This window comes from Anas platyrhynchos, chromosome 16 (genome assembly GCF_047663525.1).
Source record: "Anas platyrhynchos isolate ZD024472 breed Pekin duck chromosome 16, IASCAAS_PekinDuck_T2T, whole genome shotgun sequence".
In the NCBI taxonomy this organism is placed as follows: domain Eukaryota; kingdom Metazoa; phylum Chordata; class Aves; order Anseriformes; family Anatidae; genus Anas; species Anas platyrhynchos.
In genome coordinates this window covers 5,683,943-5,708,061 of record NC_092602.1, presented here as the reverse complement: position 1 = coordinate 5,708,061, position 24,119 = coordinate 5,683,943, and the positions used below count along the sequence as shown (strand labels likewise).

Sequence of the window (24,119 nt, the reverse complement as noted above, 5' to 3'; positions counted from 1 at the left end):
ACAAGCCCAGCACCAGACCCATGGTGCCATACCCTCTGCGAGCAGACCTGTTGCAGCTGAGCCCCCCCAGACCCAGCACACACTGCTGACAGCCCCCAGGGCACCCGGCAGCCCCGAGGACCTTTCCAGCACTCCCAGGAGCCAGAGCAAGGGGAAAAGTCACCGTGCTGCAAGTCAGCCTGTCAGCACGCACACAGTGCCAGTGTTTTCCTGGACACCCAGTAGAGGCTGTGTCTCATCTGAGTGTTTGTGCTGCCAGCTGCAAACCAGCATCGCCAGCGATCCCAGCCAGCACCGGCTGCCTCCAGCCTGCAAACCCCCCCGGGAGCGATGGCACTGCTGGGCGCACAGCTCTCCCCACCCAGCAGCCCCCCGACGGCATTCCTTGATAATAGGAAGAGAAGGAAAAAAGGAGATGAAAGGAGAGACCTTTCAGCCAGCTCGGAGTGAGCACCAGCGTGCCCTGTACCTGTCTGTACACCCCCAACTCTCCAGCTCCCCTGGGGAGGAGGTGGAGGAGCATTTCCCAGCTACAACACCTTGCACCATATCAAAGCTGCGGGGAGATGCTGTCTGCTGGCAGTGCGGGTGCCTGGGCGCAGCTCTCCCTACAAGCATCATTAGCAGCCTGATTTATGAACCCAAGGGCAAGCAGCACGTTCGTCAGGTTGTAGATTTAAAGCTACCGGCTGTCACGTCCTACTCCTTAGAACTGGTGCAGCGAGCAGCGTGTCGCTGCGGGTGAGCACTGCTCGCCTGGAAATGCTTATTTCAGCCTGGAAAGGGAGCTGAGAAGGGGATGATGCCACAGGCAGAGCCAGGCTCACCCCCTGCTGAGCCAGCCCCGTGTATTAAGCACCCACAGCCAGTGTGGTCCAGCTCTCTGCCTCAGTTTCCCTCCCCTTCCAAAACATAAAGCAGAGGGAAACCAACCCAAATTACCGAAGAGCAGCAAACCCTGCAGAGCTGCAAGCTTCCCCAAGTCCGACCAGCATCACCCAAGCACTCTCTCCTGTCTCAACCTGCTCCCATGCTGATGAGATTTGTTTCACCAGTGTGACCCAGCGCAGGACGTGGCACAGCACGTGTGCCCCCACGGTGGCACTGATGGCACTTGGCAGCTCCGAGGGCATTCGCTTAAGGACCAACAATCCTCATGCCAATAGAGAAAAATGTTCTGAGCCGCCAGACAAGGTTCCAAGCAAGAAACCGCATTACACGTACATTAATTGGGTGATTCGATTTCAGAAGATGGGCAGAGGAGAAATCCATCCTCTGCCCTTAGCACAATCTCTCCTCCATCGCAGGCACAGGCAGCCCCCAGGTGTGGGCACCGGCGTGCCCCTGCCCTCACAATTCGATTCCGAGCCTTGTCTCTCGTAGATCTTCACCGCAGTAATGGCTTACATTTCTACGTGCCAGCTTTAAATGGACACCATTGTCTTATTTAATTAGTTTTCGTGGGATTTATGCCGCTCCACGAAGAACCCCAGGGCTGATGGATTTATGCCCATTTAATTTTTACAACCCGTGGAGCGTCAGTGACTCTGATGAGGAGCAATGGGACGCAACATATGCACAGTTACTGTAAACCGGCATGTTTGTGCATCTGAAAATGGAGCATTAAAGTGATTCACTGGCAGGCAGCTCGCTCATGCCAGCACTTCTGCGCTCGACTCCCGTTCGGCTCAGACCGGCGCCGCGATGTATGTATGTGCGCGGCCTCTCCATCCCCAGCACGCAGGCGGTTTCCCCCAGCTATCTCCATTTATCCACCTCCCACCGACCTGGCTGATGACCTCCCGGGAAGGAGTGAGCCCTCCCTCCTGCCCAGCTCCACTTATCCTTCCCGTGCTTCTCCTTCCCAACCTGTGCACGAGGCTGGGAAGTGGCCGTTTCGCCTGGGTCACCATATTTCCTTCACCTACCCGACAAAGTTGATTTACACCTAGGTGTGAATTGAATAAAAGAAGCCTTTTGACACCTGCACGACGACTTCGTGGTAGTGCCCAGCTCCAGGTGATGCTGCAGGGCTTTGTTACGGGGAAAGCAAAATGTTATGTTTGCTCATCAGCCAGGCTGACGCTCACAGCCTTCGGGCAGCACAGCCCCAAATCCTCCTGACCCACCCATTTACGTGGCAGCTGGCACAAGGTTTTGTGCCCGTATGAATTTCCATTCTCATCCCAACCATATGGGGGAATTCAGCAGCCGAGCAAAGCCCGGTCCTGCCTGCACATCATCCTCATGGTGGTCATCTCGGTGCCGAAACTTCACCGGGATTCAGCACTGCACCCGTGTCCCTGCCCCACCTGGAGCCGACCACAGCCTGCAAGGCAAGCGGTTTTAATGTTGCCAAGACAACTGTGTTGACAAAATTCCCTTTTTTTAGATGACGGAAACAGGGTTTTGTTTTAATTTAGAGTTCAAGGCTGAGCATATTTCAGCAACACGACTGCCGCTTCTATTTTACTGTTTGGTGCAATATTTTCTCGGCGCCTGCGGTGTGCGCTGAAACAAGAGTTTAGATAAAACCGTCAGTCCTGCCACTAACCCCGTCTGAAACTGATGTTCCTATTAGGGCTCGGCCCATCTGTAAAACATAAATTTCACTGCGATCAATTTGCCGAGGGGACTGGAGTTACACCAGCGATTCCGCTTTGACAAATGAGAGCCGCGTTAACACAACGACGCTTCGCCCCAAATGACAAAATAGGTAGATGGGAAATAAATGAGAAAACGCCGTGTGATGGATGGCCTTGAAACCCAATCCCAGCACGAGAGAGGAGTCGCGGCTCCATTTAGAAAAAGAGAAAAAGGGAATTTAAGATCGCAGCAGGTTGGCTCGAGCTGTAATAGCTCCGGAGCCGCCAGCCGGCATCAATAACGCCCGTGGCAGAGCGCGCGCCTCGGAGGCATTGCAGGAGTTCGGCTCCAGGCTCGGCGCAGCTCTGCTCCCATCCCCTCCTTCACTGCTCCCCCAAATCCCTCCAGCACCACGTTACGTTTCCCTGCTGTACCGAGGGAAGCAGCCCGATCAGGGCGATAAATGGCAATAAGCCTGATCGTCACCGACTTCCACCACCAGTGACTCACGTCACTATTTAAGACTCTCAGAAAATACCAGGCTCCTCAGTCCTGCTGCTTCTTTCCAGCAGCCAGAGGTGCAGGAGATCCAGGGGTGAAGCTCCCTGATGCCTTTTAGCCCCTTTGAGGAGCCGAGGCCGATCTCTTGCTCCTGCTCTGTGCCAGCATCCCCCGTGCCCACACCAAGGCAGAGCGTTCCCGCATTCCCAGCCACTTTCCTGCGGGTTTTGCCTTCGCACTTGTTGCCATAGCACCACCAGCAGCGACAAAGTTCTCCTGGGACCCGTTCCTTGTCCCACGGAGGGCTCTGGCTCTAATTCGGGCAGGAGCAGGGTGAGGGGAAGTGGAGTTTTTGGCTTCCTAATTTTTGGTGCAGGTGCTGCTGGAGGGAGCACCTCCGGCTGTTTGATAGAGGCAGTGACAGCCCCACGCTGCTCGCTGTGCTGGGGCTCCTGGATAGAGCCCCGCTTGGGGCAGGTCACAAGTGCACGAGGAGAGGGTAGAAATGGCCCCGATGCTCCTCAGCCCCTGATGCTTCTCTCATGGGGCAGCCCTGTGCCGGTGATGCTGCTTTTGGCTGAAGCACCCCAGCAGGACCAGGGCCCCCAGCTGAGACCTGCCACTGCTGCTCTGATGGTTTTGGTGAGTCCTGCTCTGCAAACACGACTCTCCCGGCAAGAACGGGCTGTGTGCTTCCAGCAGGTCTGAAATCATAAGCCCGAGAGCCTGCAAAATGGGATTAAGACAAGCCTGCCCTGAAAGGGTACTGCAGGATCTCGTAAGGCATTTCTGAATTGTCATGTAAAAGAGGCGCTATAGAAGGAGTTGCATTAGCATAAATACCTCCAGTTTTATCTACACGCATGCAGTGCTTGCAGGCTTCCACGCTCTGTGTGTGTGACACACGGATAACATACGGGCTACACAAACCTATATCCGCACGGCATGCTGCTGCTTCCCACAGCCAGATCCCGAGCCCTTGGGTGCTGCGGGACCGGGATTTATCACCACTCACCCTACAGCTGCTGTGCCGGGCACTGGGTGCCCACAGCCTAACGCCGAGCTCGTTTGGAGCAAAGGGAAGGACGCAAACCTGCTTCCATCCAGCTGCAGCCAGACAGTGGCTGACAGAGCCTTGGCTCCTCAGGACACAATGCGTTTATTTTTGGATGCTCACGAGAGATCGGATCACGTCTATAGGTTTCATGTAAGACACAGATACAATCGGAGCAGCGGGAGCAGAGCGCAGGCTTTTCAGTTTCATTTGTAGTCTTTCCGAACCGGTCCCTCGCTGTCGGGGTTATTTCTTTAGTAAAAACTGATGGTATCAACAAGTATCAGACAATATCCTCGTTACTCGGGAAAGGTAAATGCTAATCTATGCGAGCTGAGCTCATGTGACTTATCGGTTACTAAATATAGTTGTTTTCAGGCGCCGATTTCGGCAATCTGGCAGATTTCCTAAGCCTTTGTACAGATCCACTACGGAAACACAAAACGCACGAGCAAAGCCGTGGGGGGGGAAAACCCCCGGCAGGGGCCAAACGGTCCCTGAGGGGCTGTTTTTGAGGTCCCCAACCCGGCAGCAGGCAGGGTGGTGAGGATGGAGCCCAGACCCCGTGCATAAGATGGCCTCTCCGGTCCTGGCTGGCGGAGGGAACGCACACAACTCGAGGGGCGCGGGGACTCGTCGCTCTCCTCTGCTTCGGGGGGAGCGCAGCGCTTCTCCCGCTGCAGGCGTCTCGTTGGAGAAACCTCCCCACACCTTGCCTGCGCACCAAGAGGCTCCGTGCCGTGAGTTTGTTTGCAAACACAGGCACGTTTCGGAGCCAGAGAGTACACGACTGAGTTTGGGGCGTCTTTAGGAAAAGATTGTGGGTGATACAAGCTAGGAAGAAACAGAGGAAGAAATTGCCGACGCAAAAACCAAACTCTTTAAGATAAGATTTCCCCATCTGAGATCTTTAACCAAAAAGGCACAGCCAACGAGAGGTGAGGCAGAAATCTGGCAGGGTGATGTTTTGTTGGCCCCCCCAGAATCCTCCCCACAGCTCCCCATCCACGTAGGTCCAGTTTTGTGCCGCCTGCCTGAGCCGCCAGCACTTGGGGCTGCAGAAGACGACGCAGCAAAGGGAAGCATGCTGGCATTTACAGCAGCCGAGACCCCAGCCCCCCAAAAACACCCCCTGCCATCTCCCCCCGTGGCACACAGCCCCTGCGCCCACCAGAAGGAAGGAGACGCTTCCCCTCCAGCTCGGTGAGAGGCGGAGCGGCTCCTCGGGGACTCGGCGGATAATTGTCAAGTTGCCTGCCAGAATTTCCTCCTGACAGCCAGAACTTGAAAGCGTTGGAAGAAAATGTCTGCACCTGGGCTGCGGAGTCAGCGCGCCTCGTTAAGGGAGGGGGGGGCACGGAGCAGAGGCAGGGGAAGCGATGCCCGCTTGCACCCTGGCATCGAGGGGTCCAGATGTGCATGCACGGGGGTCTCTTGCCCTCTTTTTCGCCTCGCCAAAAAATATTCCCACCAGCCCCCAGCTGTTAGTGCAACCCTCACCAAGAGCCAGACCCCAAGCAGGGCTCATCTCCATCACTCCCCGCTCCAGGGACTTGTGTCCCACGGGATCCTCGAGTCCTTGGTGGGCAGAGGTGGGGGGCAAGGTGTGAGCTGCCCCCCTCCCAAGGGCAGGAGCCAGCTGTGAGCCCCACATTGAGGGGCTCTGCTGGGTGCTGGGGCACCTTTGGGTGCCCCTTCCCCGCCGTGACCGATCAGGATCCGGCCCCCTGCCCACCCCAGTGCCCTGGGGACAGAGGGGCACAGTGGGGCGGTGGGAACAGCACTGCTCACGTTGATGTCGGGTTTTTTTTTGGGGGGGTTCTCCTGCAGTGTCCCCCCCACTCAGTACCCAGAGGGGCCCGGCGGGTGCGCGTTCAGCACCCGGGACAGCTCCGGCACCGCCCGCGGCCGGGGGGGGGGGGACACGACGCTGCCCCCCCCCCCAACACCAACACCCCCCCCTTCATCTCAGGATGCCGGACAGATCTCAGCTGTCCCATTCCTGCCCCTCTCTCCCTTCTCGCCCTCCAGCTCCCCAAAAATTGTCCCCAGCCAAATTGCCCCCCCCACACCACCCCGCCCGTCTGCCCCCGCCTTCCCTCCCCCGGGAAGGGAACCCCCCCTTTAAAAAGCCCCCCCCTCAGCAAACCGCCCCCCCGGCCCCATACAAACTTGCTGCAAAGAGTCGCGGGGGAGGGAGACGAGAGCAGGCTGCGCCCCCCCACGAAGCTGGCTCAGCTCCCCCCTACAGCCCGGGGGGGCACACGGAAGGAAGCCCCCCGGGGGGGGGGGCACAAACCGCTCTGCCCCCACGAGGACCAAAAAGCGGCTTTGGCCGGGCACATCCCACGCGTGTGCCCCCCCCTTCCAGTGGCTGATAACCACGGGGGGGGTCGGGGGACACCCCCTTCCCCCCCCCCAAAAAAAAAATAATAAATAAAGGCACGGCGGAGGGGCCCCGGTGCCTCCCCGGAAAGTTTCCCGGAGAAGCGGAGCGGGGCTGGGGGCTGCCCCGACGCCCCCCCGTGTGTGTCCCCCCCCCACCCCCCCGGCTCCTACCTGGCGGCGGAGAGGAGCCGGCCCCGGCCCCGGCCCTGCCCGGAGCATCCCGGAGCGGCGCTGGGCTCGGCTGGGCTGCCGGGGGGGGGAGCCAGCCCTCGCTGCGCCCCTTTATCCCCGGCAGCACCGAAACGAATCCGCTTTGACGTCCAAGCGGGGTTTTTATGGGTGTGGAGCGAGCCGGTGCAGCCCTCATTAGGAGCCACTCCGCTCTCCAAATCATACATCTTTTATATAACCTCATTTCCAGCCTGCCTTGTCTACCCCCCCCCCCACCTCCCCTCGGTGAAAAGCCCCCCCCCCTCCTCCTCCTCATCTCCCCCCCTTGCCACCCCCGCTAATTAAAAAGCCGGGAGACCCCCCCCCGGCCCCCACTTGTTGCCAAAAAGCTGCGCTCGCATCCCGCGGGCCCTCCGCAGCCTGCCTGGGGCAGTGGGGGCTCAGCCCTCCCCGGCCCCCCACCCAGCCCCAAACCCCCAGCGGCCCCCTCCGTGCCCCTAGAGAGCCGCAGCCCCCCTGATCCTACACCCTACTGATCAAAGGAGCTGTAAAAAAGCCCCCTCTTTCCCCAAAAGCAAGTGCCCCCCCCTCCACACCAGCTTGTCCCTGCACCTCTGCGCCCAGGGCAGGTGGCACCAGCCCCACTGGGGTCCCCCCCAGTGCCCCCAGCCTGGAGCCTTGCACTGCACTGGGATCCTGCAGCTGAGGGCTGGGGCAGCCCCCGAGCCTCTGCCATGGTGGGGGTGCACGGGGGGGGCTCCCCTTCGCCCCGGCTCCCCTCCTGGCTCTGTACCTGCCCCTGCTACGGCCCGGTGCAGACCCAGGCTTGACATCAGTCTTCAGGCTTTGCAATTGTGCTCATTCCCATGGCAACAACAAACACCGAATTATAGATATATAATATTATATAAACCCCACCGGGCTCGCGGGCAGGAGCAGGAGGCTCACCTGCTTGCAGCTTTCCCCCCCCGCCCCCCCTAGACCCCAGAGGCTGCTCCCCTGGGAGCGTGGCCACAAAGCTCCAGCCTGGCCCCGGCTCGCTGCCACGGCTGCCCCAGGAGCCAGCCACTGGCCCCGCTGCCTCTTGGGGGGCTCCTGTGTGAATCCCAGCACATCACAGGGGGCAGCTCGATTGCAAAAATTCCCCCCGGGGAGAGGGGAGCAGCAGCCCCCTTCCTCCCCCGGGGACTCCTTGCGGAGGTGGCGCAGGGGAGAAGGCAGCGGGAAGGGGGCTGTGCCCCCTGCTCCTCACACTACACATCTATCAAGCTGTAACGCGCTGTCTGGGGCTAATGAAAACATAATTATGCCTGTTTAGATGCAGGAGGACTAATTTAATAGCAAGCTACCAAACGATGCCTGCTCTGCTCCATCGGGTAGGGAAACCTGCCCCGCGGAGGGATGAGCGGCACGGGGTGGGCGCACACAGATGAAGAAAGGCTTCACGACCCGGTCCCAGGCTGAAAATTGTCACCTTCAGCCCAGGCTGAGAGAAGCCCAAGGGATTCTCCTTTTTGGGCTCACATCATTGAGCCTGGTGCTGGAGATGCTCAGGGAAACTGGACGGGGCTGTGCCACGCAGCCACCCGTGGGCACGCTCTGGAGCTGCTCCGTGGCAGGACCCCAGAACCTCTCCACCAGCCCCAAACCCCGAGGCTCACGGCTGCTTTTAGGGCTGGAGGAAGGAGCTGTGCTCATCCACGGGCCACCACCTCGCCAGGGCATGGCAGCACGTGCTTCTCCTGCGTAAAACTTAACGGAGTGATGCTCACTTCTGTATCAGCCGGGGCTTTGCAGGAGCCCGTGAAACCAGGAGCACAGCACCAGTGTCAGAAGGGGGCTGCCAGCCTGTGCGTGTCCCACCGTCCCCCTGAGACCAAGAGCAGCCCCAGGCAGCCTTTTCTTCTAATTAGGAGGTTCACCAACAGCCCACGGGCCAGAGCTTGACCTGGGGGTGGAGAAGGTTTCTCGCCACCTCCTCCAGCCCCTCTGCACCCAGGGAGCCCATTCCTGGCTCCTGGCTCGCCAACAAATATTTGCACCTCCCTTCCTCCAGCAAAGAGCACTCGTACACACGATTTCTCCATAGGGAGCACGTTCCTGTAATCCTGCCTCATCCTGCCCGGGGAGCTCAGAGTCACGGAGAAGACATCCGTGCCCCCACACCTCATCCATGGAAGTCACGTCCCTTTTTACAGCAAGGACCAAACACTGGTGGTGCCACCGAGAGAGTTACCCCCAAAAGCATCTCAGGAGGGGGGCGCAGCCCCTGCCCTGCCCCTCGCCCAGCTCCCCCTCTGTCTGAAATCAGCTCAGTGCTGTTTGCCTCCAGCCATATGCTCCCGGCGCTTATAGAAGCCAAATATAAACCAAGCAGCTCGTGCTCCCCCAAGTTTCCTTTCCCCCCTCTGCTCTGGGCTCACCTCCCCTCCGCTCGCCCTCACCCACCTCTGCCTGGAGCCTTGGGCTCGGGGGGGTGCCAAAAATGCTGCTCCTGGAGCTCGGAGGTGCTGGGGAGCCGGCAGGGATCAGGCACACACACACAGCAGCCGCCGCCGCGCTGGAGTTATTCGGCTGCTATTTCTATGCCACCCGAAACGCGTTCGAGGGATTACGGCGGCGGGAATAAAGAAAGGGCTAAACATATTTATACCGAAGCTTAAGGAGCCGATGTAACGGCACGCACACACACACACACACACACACACCAGCTGAGAGGGGGGTCTGGCACCGAGGCTGCAGCGATTTGGGACAAATCCCAGGATTGTCTGTCTGTGCGTGCTCCAGTTTAGAGCGAGTGCGGATGCTGGCGCTTGCCTATGGGTGGCAGTGAGCCTTCACGGTTGCTGCCCTCCCCGAGCAAAGAGGCTCCGGAGGGCCTGGGAAGTCCCCCAGCTGGGCAAGCTGCTGGACACGTTTTGGGGAAAAAGCTGGGGAAACCCACCCGAGAGCCAACCACCCGCCTTCAGCCTCCCTGCACCGTGGGCTGTGTTGTTAAACGTGCTGCTGGGAAGCCTTCCCGAGCGCATCTCGCCGCCTCCGACAGTGTAAAGTGGGTTATAAAGGGTGATCTCTCTCTCACACGTACGCGTGGGCACGCACACACACACAAAATCTAATAAAAAGATATTAGTCGAAGAGTATTTGGCTTCTGGCATTAAACTCCAGCTTCACACAGACACCAAAGAAATGAAATTATGGGAGCTCACAAACAAGAAATTCCAGGGGGATGAATTAATGTTTCATCACTATTACAGGGCAGAGAAGTACCTGTCTGTCTTCCCTCGCCTTTCTTTCCCTTGTACTTCAAAACGCGAGGCTCCTGCCTTTCAGAGCCCCAGCATCACGTCTCCCACAGCACCATCCCCACCTCCCCATCAAACCCGGGATTGTTTTCATCGCCGCTTTAAGGACGCGCTGGAGGTCTGACAAACGCACCACAGCTCAAGGACGCCTTGTAAATCCAGGGTCTAATTTGAACAGATGAAAAACCTGCTTTGAGCCCTCGCTTCGCATGCTGGAACCGGCTCGAGTCACTTCTGGGTTATTCAGATGCAAACACTGTTTTTAAACACAAGTGTCTGAGGCATCCGCGAGCAGCTGGAAGTTTGGGGGCAGATGCTCAGCAGCAGCGGCAGAGCTACACGACTCCACCGAAATCAGCAGAATTGAGATCATTAAAGCTAGAGAAAAGCAGCCAGCCCTCAGTGTTTTATACCCTCCGAGCCCCTGTCTCCAGCCCCTTCCCTTCTAGGAGCCCCCCGACGCTGCCTTTTCCCCTTCAGATCAGCAATCGGGGTGACCCCAAACTGGAAAATCACTTAGTGCCAACCCTTGTTCAGAGTGTTGTTTCTATTAAGCCACACGTCGCAGAGGGCTGTGGGTTAAAGGCTCTTTCTAAAAGCCCCAAATCCCTAATCTCAAGCTCAAAGTTATCGCCGGGGGACCTCGGGGTGGGTAGTGACAAACACAGGAAAGGGCCCTGCCCCAGCCAGCGCCCTGGGGAAATAGGCGAGGGGCGGGGAGCGGAGGGGCTGAAGCAGGCTGACAAGGCTGATAAGCCAAATCTGCAAAGCATTCACAGCAAAAAGAACACAAAGCGAAACCCAAAAGCGGAGAAACAGCTGCTGTTGAGTCCTTAATTTCCAAAAAAGACCCCGCTAGCAGAAAAAGAGCAGCGAGGGAAAATGGCAGAAATATTCCGCTACCCACCCAGCAAAGCCCCTGGTGGGATACGGAGATGGGTGGGGGGGGAGCAGGGATGCTGCAGGCTCCCTCTCCACCCTCACTGGAATAAAGCAGAGCATTTCAAGCCTCCCACGAGGAGAAGTGTTGCCCCTTCATCCCGCCCACCCCTAAAAGCAGGGCAACCCCACTGCAGAGACCAGGGGGAAGGTGCCAATGTGAAAGGCTGGTCCCAGCCCCCAAATCACAGCTCCAACAAATGCACGCCAGGGCATGCACCTGGACACGCACGTCGGTCACGTACATCTGAATCAGCATCCTCCAGCCCCAGCCAAGCAGTGCCCAAGGATCTGCCCCAGCCCAAATGCGTGAGTCAGAAGCTCCCCAAAAAAAGGGAGAAAAACAACAACAGGGGACACAGAGCTGGGCCTTTTTCCTTTCTCCTTTTCTCCCCACAAACAAAAGAAAAACGGCGCTCAGCCTTCCCACCAACTGGTGAGAAGTTTGCAGAAGCAATGCCAGGAATTCAGATTTATTTCGGGAATGACTTTAATGGGATATTGAAAGGCTGCTGTAATTTAGAGGTATTAAGTAGCTTCCCCCAGTTAAACCAAAGCAAAGTTAAACACTGCTTGCTGGAGAGGAGCTGGCTGCCCTAAAAAACAGCACGACTGCAACACTTCACCTCCACTGTAGGCAATTTGTTCCCCTTGCCACCAAATCACTCCTCAAGAGCAGGAAAAGGAGGAAACGGAGCCTCCCAAACCCAACCAAGGCCAGATCCTGCCAGCCCTCCTGCGCCCTGCATCGCTTCGAGCCAGCGAACCTAATGCAGGATTTAACGTGCCGAGCCCCGAGCTCACGGCTTTGGGGAGATTTTAGAGCAATTTACGGCTTTTTGGCTACCCCAGCCTGGTGATTCACTTACCCACAAGCCATCCAGGTCCTGCTGCAGAAGGCTCCCCACGGACAGATCCCGGCTCAGCTCAGCACCTCTACTTGCAGGCTCCCCAGGCCAACCCCAGTAATTAGAGGGAAGCAGCTCTGCGGTGTCACCTGCTTCGTTAGCACAGGTGTCACTGGCCCCGACGAGGTGTGGGACCCTCCCTGGGGCTGAGATGTTTCCTGATGTTCCCCTTCCCCATGGATTTCAGCCCAAACTCCAGCCCCTGCTGTGCCCCCCTCCCTGGGGCCATGTACTGGGGACAAGTGCATGGTCCCATCATGGTCACACTGTCAGCAGAAGCCCTTTGGCAGCAGAAATTGGGTTGTTGGTGTGACTCCTCTAGATATATGTCCCCTGCCACATGTCCCATCTCGGCTTTGGACCAGGGCAGCCCAACCTGCTGCTCCCTCCCCATCCCAACCCACTTTTTCTGCCCTGCAGAGACCACTATGGGACAATTTGGGGCCCAGAGGTGCTCAGAAGATACCAGGAGAGCTGGCATCCTACAAACATTCAGGAGTTTGTTTTATTTTTAGCAGCATCACCTTCCCCCCCCTCGTGTGAGTTTTTTTTTGCAGCAAGAGCAGGGCTGGTGTGCTGGGAACAGGCTCTGGGTTCAGAGCCGGAGGCACCCACCCACACAGCCTGAGGGGGAATTTTGAGGCCAAAACCACTGCAAACAGAAAAAATAGCCTAAGGAACAGAGAGGCCACCTTGGTCCCATGAAGCACTACCTTATGTAATGCCAGAAAGATGACCCCCATCTCCCCAGCCCCTCTTTTACAGATGGGGAAACTGAGGCACGCGAAGGGACAGGGGTCAGATGAAATACCTGTATCACCCTCATTTAAAAAAAAAAAAAAAAAAAAAAAAACAGAGAAAAAGCCTCAGGGCCTCTCTTTTCCCTCACCAGACTTCTGGGTGAGGGACAGGGCTCAGGGTTTTCCCCACGAGGCTGGAGGAACATCGTGCCTCCCAAGCAGGGGGAGGCTGGAAAGCGCTCACCCCGAGACGCCGGCCGCAGCCGGAGCAGCCCAGCCCAACATTTGGCAGAGCAAAAGCTTCTGTTTGCCATTTAGCAATAAATCAGCATCAGCCACTCCAAAAGAAAGACCAGAAAGAAAGGAAAAACCCCCGAAGTAAGGTCACGATTGAGAAAGAAGTGTTCCAAAACGCCCCGTGGCAGCAGGGGGATCGCTGCCTGCCCTGCACGGGCAGCTCCCAGCCCCAAAACGCCCCCCAGCAGTGCCCACCCCCGGGCACTGAAGCAAGAAGCCAGCCCTGCCCCATGCTGGTTCCTCTCCTGGGGGAGGAAATGAGGGCAATTTGGGAAGTTTGGGGACACCTCCCATTTGGCAGCTTCCCAGGTGGGGTGTCCGGAGGTGGCACGGGGCAGGTGGCCCCTGCGCATCCCTCCCCAGACCTGGGCACTGCAGACATCCCCCAGGGACCCCGTGGGGAAGAGCAGGAGCCCGCTTGCTCTCCCCCTTGTAGCTGTAAGGCAGAACAAAACCCACTTTGGACGCTTTTTCGCGCGATTCAGCTTTCTCACAAAGAAATCACTGTTTTTTTTTTCCCGGGGAATGTTTTCTCCTCACTAGCTCCGCAGCCTGCTTCCCCTTCCCTCTCCAGCTTCCTGCTGGCTCATAAAGCAGCCTCTCTCGCCCGTGCAGAATTTTGGAGAGATATCACAACCTCGAATGTGTTTTTCTTGCTCCCGGGGTCCTATCAACCCCCTGCGGAGGAGCACACGGGGCAATCTACGGCCCTTGCCGCTGCGCTGACGGGGCGCAGAAGTGAGCTGCAATAAACAGCCACATCCGAGAGCTCTTCGCTTCCTTGATACCATCAAGATTGACAGGGCCTTGGACAGGCTTCCCCCTCCCCATGTTTTGTGTTTTTTTTTTTCTTTTTTTTTTTTTTTTTTCAGCCTTTTATTCCCAGTGGCCAAGAACATTTAGTCTGGCCGGGAAAAGGAAATCACATTAGAGAATTACGGCTCATTTAGCAGGTCCCACTGGAAGCCCTGCAATAACCACTGCCTTCCTAACAGGATTAGCCAGCGTCTGAACCTCCCGATCGCGCTGCAGTCGTCTCCACTCCCAACATCTCGAGGACCCCAGAAAACACCAAGCGACCGCAGAAACCCCAAATTGAGGTGGACCCGAAGAAGGGAAGATGGAGAGGGTGCAGGGGACCGAGCCCTGCCTGCCTGCAGCTGCAGACCCCTCTCTGCCTTGATGATTTGGCTTTTCCCAGCTTTAGGGCTCTGCACCCAGCAGTGTGAGCTGGATCCTGGGGAGGATCCAGGGGTATCAGCCTCAGAAATACATCGGGACACATTCTGCTACACACCAGCAGCAGCTTCTGATGCATGAAGGTTACCACCTGGGACATTCATATGGTTGAGAGTCCCCTGACATCAGTTTTGGAGGCTACGGGAACACAGGTTTGGGGTTGGCATCACACTTAGCATGGTTACTGGGATCAGCTCTCTGTCTTTAAAAGGGTAGGAGGGTTTAGGAAAAAAAATAGTCAGAGGAGAAGATCAAGAAAGAAGCCAAAAGGTGCCACCAGAACAGCCAAGATCAGGTTTTGCCTTCGGTGGTGCTGAAACCTCGTCGCTTCTCCCATCCCTGTCCCCACTCGGTATGAGGAAGAGGCAGTGAAAGGGCAATAAATCAGGCGCAGCACCATGTCTGAAAGCACACCTCTGTGATTTCACGGGGGCTGAACATCTGCCTGTCGCCGCAAAGCAGCTCCCAGCGCTTCATCACACGGAGAGAAAAGCCAGCGCGGTCCCAGCAGCTCGGGGCACACAGCACGGCAGGAGCGCTGCGAAACGCAGCCCACAGCAACTGGCAAAGACACCACAAATCATCCCAGTGGCATCCCTCCACGGGGCTCCACCACGTCCCGCTGCACCTCGCGAGGAAGGGTGCAAAGTCTGGGCAGGATTTGCTCAGAAGAGCTTTTGGGGGTGCAACAAACCCTTGCCTTCCTCCTGCACCTTGTTTGCTTCAGCCAAAGCAATTCACCGGGATCATTTTCTCACCAGTTCCTGACTCCACTGCACACCTGCTACGGGCAGCTTTTGGCATCGCAGAGCCCCACCACATGCAGGTACAGGGCCCCAGGACCTCAGCCTGGTCCCACTGCGGTCCCTCCCCAGCCAGATGTGGGGGGCTGGGAGGTGTTGGAGCCCCTCCAGCCCCACCACAAGGAGCTCAGAGAATCAGCTCCCGACTCGGATGCTCCAAGGGAGCTGGGGTGGCTGAGAAACCTCATTACTGCTGCAGATAAAAAGGCCAGGCAGGGCTGGTTTTATTTTAACAGAGCACCGCATCGCCGTCCCCGCAGCTCCCACGCTGTTCCAGCTCCTCCACGAGATGCTTCCATCATTAGCAAGACTTTTGTCTGCAGGTGGAGGGACCTTCGCAGGGCTGCTAACGAAGCTGCGTGGGCAGGGTTAATTGCCAGGGGTCTGAGCCATGAGCCCAGCAAAGGATGCTCCAGGGAAGGCTTGGGGACCTCAGGGGCTTTGCATTAACCCCAACGACAAGGTGAGGGGTGAGGAGGGAGGGATGATGCAGAGCCCAGAGCAGGGAGAGCTTTGCTCACACACACAGGGTGTAATTCAGTCTGCAGGGTCTCAGCCAAGCCAAAAATTGAGCAAGAGGCTGAAAGGGCAGAAGTGCTGATGTGGCTAACGAGTGTGCATGGGCTGTGAGCATCCCTGCTGGTGAGAGCACCGGAGGGGGGTTGCAAAGAGCTGTGTTGGCCTCCCACCAACCTCAAGCTGTGGGGAGCAGGAGGATGCTCCTGGGCGAGTGAGGGCTGATCTCCCTCCTCTCAGTGCTCCCAGCCTGTCTGTCTGTCTGTCTGTCCCACAGAGGATGGGCAGTGACAGCCTGCATCATGCCATCATGCCATGGCAAGGATGCTCTTGCTCGCTTGGTGCAGAAATCACCATTATCCCCATCACTTTGTGCTTTGGGAAGGTTTTTACCCTCTGTGGCTGCAGCCTGAGCCAGAGCAGTGCTTTGCTCTCCTCTGGGTCTTCTGCAGGGACTCCTGAGCACCATCACCCAGCATCGCTCCGATCAGCGCCCTATGGGACAGAAGCACTGCTTGGCAAGCTGGGAATGCACAAATCTGACCTAGCACAACCAAGTACAGCATCCAAGAGCACCAGCCACGGCAGAGGAGGCGACGTGGGGCTTGTCCCAGGACATCTGGCCAGCAGCGAGGCCTGGAGATGCAATTAGAGGAACCCAGCAGGAAGGAATAAATATTCCTGTGCATTTATCCCTATGCCATAACAGCTGCTTCTGCCACAGAAGTGACCTTTCCAGCTTGATTTTTTTTTTTTTTTTCACAATACAGTTTGGAGATGGGTTAAAGGCCAAAAACCATCCCTAAGGTAAGTGCCACAAACCACCAGGGCTTCAGTCCTGGACCTGCTTCATGGGCACAAGGCAGCTTTTCCCAAGTCCTCTTGTGCAGGTTCTTGTATTTTAGAGAAGCCAGCGGCTCCACGTGATGCCTGAGAGCAGGACAAGAAGGAGCTCCAAGGCATCCCTGCCTTCCCCGACCCCTTATGCCCAGCCCATACATCTCCCACCACCCGAGGCAGGCGCACAGCTGCCCCCCACCCTCCCTCCCGTCCTCTCTCGCCTCCTGCTTGTTTGTTTGTTTTGCCATCCAAGCATTCACCAGGAGCAGCGGGGTCTGGCAGCCCGAACTTCCCTGGGGAAGAAGTTCTGGCATCCAGCATCCAAGTGGAAAGTTGCTCAGAGCCTGTCTCATCTCACTTTTGACATATCACCGCTGTCCATTTCCCTTCCCAAGGAAATCTGATTTGTTCCAAAGTTTATAGTTTCAGTGACCTAATCCCAGCATAGTTGTTCCTGTTTCCCTTTAATTTACTGCCTCAGCTTGTATTAATTGATGTATTGCAGAGGGCATGAGCCAAGCTAATTGTTTTAGAAAAAGAAAAAAAGAAGAAAGAAAGGGAGATGTGAGGTCCCTCGGCGGATTATTGAGGTATTTGAGTGGGGAAGCAGCAGCCACCAGCACACAGCAGAAGCTCCAAACAGAAGCAGCTCCAGGAGAGGTGGGGGCTCTCCAGCTGGCGTCACGCAGACAGAAATACCTGCCCTGGGGTGACCCGGGGGAGCCAGGAGAGGTGGCGGCTGGGATGTTTGCCCTTCCCTGCTGGGCTGCTTCTGTCTGATTTTGGGGATCAGGGCAGTTTCCAGAGGACTGGATAAATGCGGATGATGATGGGTGATACCCAGAGCAAGGAGGATCTCGGGAAGCACAAGCTGCTTGCCTCGCCTGTGAAGGTGATGGAGCAAATCCTCCTGGCAGCTGTTTCCACCCACGATGGATGAGAGCGGTTGGGAAGTGCCAGCAGGGATTTATCAGGTGTAAGTCACGGCCAGCAGACCCGATCGCCTTCAGGGCGAGAGAACTGGCTCCGTGGACAGGGGAAGAGCCGTGCCAATTGTATAACTTCCCCTGGGCAAGGCTTTTGATTGTCTCCCATAACATTCTTGTGGTCAAACTGGTGGAATGAAGATTGGGTAAGTAAATTAACTGAGGACAGGGTGCAGTCTCGGAACGCTTTCAGATGGTATCAGAAGGCAGGGCTGGAGAAACAGCCCCATGGAGCTCGGGGAGCCAAAAGGCAAAGCCCCCATCTGGCTGCTAGGAGAGGAGACCCCAGTATCTGGGCAGGCTGGGCACAAAAGGCTGGAGAGCAGCTCTGGGGAAAAGGACCTGGAGGCCCTGGCGGACCAGAGGATGAACCATGGTTTAGCTTGGCCAAAGTCTACAGCTTCCTGGGCTGGACGAGCAAAAGCAACGGCAAAAGGGACGATTCCCCTCTAGTTAACACTTGCAGGGACAAATAGTGTCCAGACACGGCCACACAGGAGCTCATCCAGAGGAGACCACCAAGCTCCCAAGCTGTGGAGCTGGGCTCCTGCTGCCCAAAAGCGAGCAGGGGAAGAGGAGCTCCCACGGGGATGCCAGGAGAAGCAGGAACATGGGAAATTTGGGCTCGCTCTAGGCAAGAAGAGGCAGCTTGCACAGCTTAGTGTCATTTTTGGAGACCTCACACTCGGCTTTGCTGGCTGAAGGGGAGGAGAGGCATCACCTCCAGCAGCTCCAGCTGACCACACCATGCAACACCTCTGGGACCCGACGAGTGAGCAGCACTGCTCCATTCCCACATGTCCCCAGTCCCTCCGAACCCCAGCACCATCCTGTTAAAGTTTCCCAGAAAACAAACTTGCTCCTTGCTGTTTTCCATACCGAAAGCCTTCCCCCCTGCCCTTCGCATAAATCAGCACGGGCTCTTTCAGCACGGCCCTCACTGAGAGGTTGATTTATTCGGGAGCAACACAGGGAGTTTCCAGATTAACACTAATTGCTCTCCCAAATTACTTAATAGTTTAAATTGCAGCCCTCTCTTTGGAAATCATCTCAGACAGTTCAATAAAAAAAAAAAACAAAAACAACTATCATCGGAGAGACAACTGCAAATTGATAAAGTCTTTGAGACCGGGCTAATATCATTGCTGTCTGGCAAATTTATTCATCTGAAACAAGACGAGAAGGATAAACACTCTCGCTCGGCAAGGAGGACACCGCCTGCTACCGAGCTGCTCAATTTTCTCTTCCAGAGACACTCTTATTGCTCCGAGAGGGCCACAACACGGCTGAAACAACTCAGCCGGCTGCAGTGCCTGCAAACGAGCAGCACTAAAGGAAAAAAAAAAATAAACAGAAATGCAATAATGATAATAGGGCGAGCGCTCGTGCTTGTGGCAGCAGGAGCTCGACCTTCGCGGGCGCTCCTGGCCGGGGCTGCGGGAGTTGGCGGCCGCAGAGCTCCCGCGGGGCTGAAATTGTCACCCAGGAGGGGAGGGGAAAACTTGTTTCATTTTGGCCGCTTCCCAATTTCCCAGCCCCTCCGGGGGCAGGAGGTGCAATGTCGCTCTCGCAGGGGAGGCCAAGGGAGGGAGGGGAGGGAGAGCAGCGAAGCCGGGGGCCCCGCATCCTTCTGCTGTGGGCAGAGGGGGCACCAGGGCAAATCCAACACACCCGGTTCAGAAGCTTGAAACAGCCCTAAAATGAACCCAAAGGGGCAAAAATCCACGGGCAGGGGTGCAGAGGGAGTCCTGGTGTTGTGGGGCGATGCTAACCTGGGCAGACACCTCCGGGATAACTGGGCACTGCAATACTCCGTGGTGTGCCCGTGCTGATGGTGCAGACCATGAAAACTCGTGCCTGGCACCCCCCAGAAAATCCCCGGCAGAAAACTCCCCCCAGATCCATCCCCGGCTCGGCAGCGAGGGGGTTACGGGCGGCTGCTGCCCAGCGCCGTGCCGGGAGCAGCGGGGGCTTGAGAGCCAGCCCGGCCGATGGCTGCCATCTGCTCCTGGCACCTCGGGCCACCGCCGGAGCCCAGAAGCACGGCAAAAAAACAAAACCCCAGCCGGCAGGCTCGGGGCGGGACGAGGTCTGCTCCAGCCAAGCCAGCAAAAAGCCCTTTGGGGGTATTTAAAGGGATGCGAAATGCCACCTACATCAGTCCCCATCGTCCCCCACGAAGGGTTGGTGGGGGACCCGCCCTGCTTCTGCTGCTCAAAGCTGCCCCGGTGGCATCATTTCTCTGCACCACGGTGGCAGAAACACCGATCCCGAGGGATCTCCCTGGGATCACCCTCCCAGGGACGCAAGGAAGCTCCCGGGGTTGCCGTGCTAAAGGGCACCGGCCCCATGGGGCTGCAGCTTTCTTGCCCCCCTCCCAGCAATTCACGGATCTGTCCCCATTCCTCGCCTGCTCTGGGAAGGCGTCCAAGGGAGCCGGCTCCGAGAGGCAGCCAATTTAAGCAAGAAACGGGAAAAACGCAAGCGCTGCCGGGTGCCCGCCGGGTGCCCTCCGAGCCACCGGCCAGCGAGCGCCGGGGGAAAGAGGCCAAATTCCCTGCCCCATGGCCTGAACCCCCCCGGGGCTCGGGGAGGCAAAACCCTGCAGCAAAAAAAAGTCTCATTCATCATTCAGCCTCTGTTTGTTTTCTGCGCTCCGCTAAGCTCAAACAAGCAAAACAGATTAGCTGGTCTCATTTGTTTCCTACTTAATTACACCTCTTCGGCGCTGATGTAATATTTCAAGATTTGGGTTGCTAAGGATGAAAATCCACCTTCCCCCTCCCACACCCACCTTGGCTTTTCATTCCCATAATGAAAAAGCCCAGATGGGTTTGTGTTTCTTTTTTTCTTTTTTTTTTTTTTCTTTTTCTCCCCAAAAAAGTCTAATTATTGAGGAATTCAACAACTCTGAATTCGGAAGCTGCCAAAGAGCGCTCAGGTTGTCAGAAGCAGATGGACTTCGGCTCCAGCTTTTCATCACGTTATCCAACGCCCCCCTCAAATGAGATGGAGGGGAGGGGTAAGAGCCCTGCATCTGCAGCCGCACGCGGCCCCGGATAACTTCAGCTGTCCCCCCCCCCTCCCCTAAGAATTGCTTCGCCATCAATAGGACTTCCCAGGAAGCCGGCGCAGCTGCGTGCAGGCGCAGTTGCAGGATGAGCTCGGGGAAGGAGCAGCCGCCTCCCCACGGGTTGGAAATGCCTCCCGCCGAGCTTCGCTCTCCGCACGAGGCCCCTGCCGCCGTGCCTTTGTGCTGCTCGGTTTTCTCCAACCCTAGCTCGAGCTCACGAGTCAGCACAGAGCTGGCTTGGGATGGGTATTGAGAGCTGAAGGTCCCAAAAAAAAAAAAAAAGAGCAACAGCCACCCCGCAAGGAGCAGAGGGACCCACGGCTCGAAGAGCCAGGGGTGCTGCGATGTCCTGCGCCGGCCGAAGCGATGCTGAGGGCAGCCCCCTGTGCCAACAGCAAGCTTGAATGCAAGGGTGGAAAAAGCCACGCAGCCAGAGGGTTGGAGATGAGAAGCGGCCACAGCACAGCTCCTGGGCTAAGGGATCAGCAGGGGACAGGGGGCTTGGGACATCCGACCGCGGCCACCCCATAGCCCTGACATCACCACCTCTGCGAGTCCCCTGGAAACCTCCCAGCTCAGTCACAGCTCAGACATCTGTCCCTGTTCCCCCCCTTCCCAGCCACGCAGGGACAACGGGGACACCCCACGGACGGGCTCGCCACACCGCCACGGCCACCCCACCCTTACTTGTGCGCCGGCATCGTGCCCCCGCACGCGGGGCTCCGTCGCGGGGAGGACGAGCGAACAAAAGCCACGCACCGGCTCCACGGCTCCGGCTGCATCCTGGGGCTGTCCAGATGGGGACAGAAAGCTCCCGGCGGCTCCACGAACCGCGCTTGCTTGCAGAAGAGCCGCGGGAGGGCTGGCTGAGCCGTGCCGAGCCGGCTGCGCAGCCCCAGCCAGCTTTCCCACGGTGGCATTCGCCCTCGCCGGGGCCCAGCCACGTCCCCTCCCCGTGCCCAGCTCCACGCAGCCCTCCCGGGGACCCCGATCTGCCCGACAGCCCCTCGGGGCCCCCAAAGGTGGGAGCAGGGGGCATCGCCTGCGATTTGGGGTAAAACAAGCACCCGTGGGGCGTCACAGCCCCGAGGGGTCCCGGTGGTGGAGGCGCTGGTTATTCAGTAACTTTAACCTCCCCAGGTGCAGGCTGCTCTGCTCCTTCCCAAATCACACAAGCTGCATTTTTCCAGCTTGTTTTCAAGGCGTTTGGTGGTTTCAGGTCTCGCCCAGGTGCGTTTTGGAGGAGACAGGGTGAAGATGAGAGGGCGTTGGATTTGTGTTCCAAACACCCCACTAAGGAGGGGAAAAAAGAAAAAAAAGAGGACGAAGCCCTGCAGGCAGTGCCGGGCTGCAGCCCATGGCACCAGCTGGGTGCTGTGCAGGGCCCTGAGACCCTCCACACTGCAAAACCCTTTCCCCAAAGCCAAACCAGCCCCACTCCCAGGAAAAAGCCTGTTTCCACACCACAGTGAGCAAGGCTCTCGTTTTGCCCAAGGAATTTTACCTACGAGGAAGCAGGCTTTGGTTTTAGTCTGCCCCTAAAGAGCATGCAAGGAGCATTCTTGTCCTTGGTGGTGGGGTTTCATCTGAAGGCCACCCCCAGCTCAGTCAGGAGATAACAGCCCCTTGCAGGCACCTCAGAGGGCTTTGCACTGATTTTTCTCCTCGCCATGGCTTCAGCCCCTGCAAAGCCTGAGAATTAGGACGTGGCCCAGGGCTCCACATTAATTACAACGGGGCTTTGAGATCAGATCATCACCAGGGTCCCTCCTGTCGCCTCCTATCCAGGCTTTCCCCATGCAAAAACTTCCCACCTGCACCTTTAGGAGCCTGAGCACGATCCCAAGGCCAGGATCCAAGCCCCATGAGGCACGCACAGCCCCTGGTCTTCTCCTCCTCCTCCTCCTCCTGCACCACCAAAGCCCTTCCCGAGCCCCCAGCCCCACTCACCGGTGTCCCCTGGGTGCTGCAGCAGCGCTGCCCGGAGGCAGCACGGCCCCACGGGTGATGGGGTGGGGGTGGGTGGGTGCTCCCCGGGAGGCCAGGGCTGCTGCGTTGTATTTAAGGTGTCCCTTAAAATGGGGCAATCCATTTTCCTCCAGCCCAGGGGAAGGAGCAGGTGGAAATCACCCAGCCAAAAAGCGAGGGCTTCCCCACGACCGGCTCCTACCCTGCACATTCCCAGCAAACCTCCTGGATGGCATCGGGGTGTTGGGTACGGCGCCCAAAAACCGCGCCGCTGGAAAGGCAAAACTCAAACAGCCCCCAGAGGGTTTGGTTTTGTGGGGCTGGGCTGGGAGCAAGGTTTGGGCACCACAGAGGAGAAGGGGTGAGCATGGACCCGTGCCCACAAGGGTGCTGGGGAAAAGGTTGCAGCCAAAAATAAGAGAAAACGAGAGAGGAAATGAGAGCGCAGGGAGCAGAGGCAGCAAGCAGATGCAGCACTTCGCACAGCTGTGCCTGGGCTCTGCTTGGGATGTTTGGGGACAGCTTGGGGCAGCCCTTTCCCGACCCCACTCACAAAGGGGCCTGTGCTTTCTCTCTCCTAGCCCCTAGGCAGTGCCCAGGCTCTGGGAAATAAATCGCTTTGGCCACGGAGGGGCCAGGTTCACCCTGCAGGACGCTTTTCCTGCAAGTGGAGGGGAAGAGCCTGGTGGGATCTGCCCTGTTCCCACTGCTGCCCCCATGGGGGGCAACCTGTGCCCCCTCCCAGCTTCAGGATGCTCTGCTCCTGCCAGACCCATGGAGAAAAAGGTTTCTGGTGTCCCCCCTGCAGCTCCCCAGGGACACAGAGCCAGCAGGTACCGCAGAGCATCCCTGCCTGACACCCCCAGGCTCACAGCTTGCCATACAAACACAGAAAGCCACCCTGCTCCCCACCCCCAAGAAAAAACAAGGAATAAACAGCTGCTAGGCACTGGAAAGCCTTTAGCTGGTCTTTCTACCTGTGCTGCCCAGGGCATGGTGTGGCTCTTCGCCCCTCAAAGGAAGCTGCAGCTGCGGCGGTTAGCGCACAAAGCTGGGAACTGCAAATCTCTGCTCCTTCCCGGGGCAGGAGGGGTCCCCAGGGTGCCGGAGTCGGGCAGAGCCTTGCAAGGTCCCTGGGCACGGGGCAAGGCAGCGGGGCTCAGATTTCGGGAGACGGGCACCCAAGGGCAGGGTAAAAATAGAGGTGAGGAAAGGGAATCTGCTGAGCAACGGGAGCACCGAGACGTGTGGGGAGGGCGGGCAGGCACCAAGGGGTGGGGGGGACCGAGGCACCCCCTTCCCCTCCAGGTGGGTAGGGCAGGATGGAAACCTAAGGGCAGCTCCCTTGCGAGCTCTGGCTGGCGTTAATCTCTGCAAGCAGCAAAGCAGGAGCAGCCCTGCCCCAGCTGGGAGCAGCAATCCTGTTAGAGGGTGGGCGGCCGTGGCGCAAGCAGCCAATTAGTTGGAGCATCGTCAGCCGCCTGCCCGGGGCTCCCCACGTTGCTCTCTGGAACATCAGTGATGGAGAGGGTTTGGGTTGTCCCAGCTCCTGGGCAGGATGGCCCCTGACAAGATACCTGACCCTAACGAAGGGCTCACGGATCCCCAGCCCATGCCAGGACCCCCCCGGGTCCCTTGGTGCCCAGCAGGGACCGGCCCAGGGCACCCCAGCAGCGAGAGCTCGTTGCAGGTTCCTGAGAAAGCACAAGGAGGAAACATAAATCAGGGCGGGCGAACAATGCCCCATTGTGCCAGGCAGGATCCAGCACGGCCACGGGCACCGATCCGATCCGGGCACCCCCAGC

At 57.8% G+C, this 24,119-nt stretch overlaps 1 protein-coding gene across 6 annotated transcripts in view; it reads right to left on the bottom strand.

Annotated features, from left to right (window-relative positions):
* The window catches only part of NOS1 (nitric oxide synthase 1), a 53,481-nt gene extending 41,582 nt beyond the window's left edge, over positions 1–11,899 (bottom strand). For 4 of the 6 annotated variants that reach the window (XM_027469785.3, XM_027469791.3, XM_027469792.3 and 1 more), the window contains exon 1: positions 11,814–11,899. The gene's annotated coding sequence lies outside the window, so the exon portion shown is untranslated. Of the gene's footprint in view, positions 1–6,700; positions 6,840–9,148; positions 9,330–11,813 lie in introns of those variants that run through there. The other 2 variants (XM_072024650.1, XM_027469787.3) reach the window with 2 other exon arrangements.
* Positions 11,900–24,119: the final 12,220 nt, after the last annotated feature.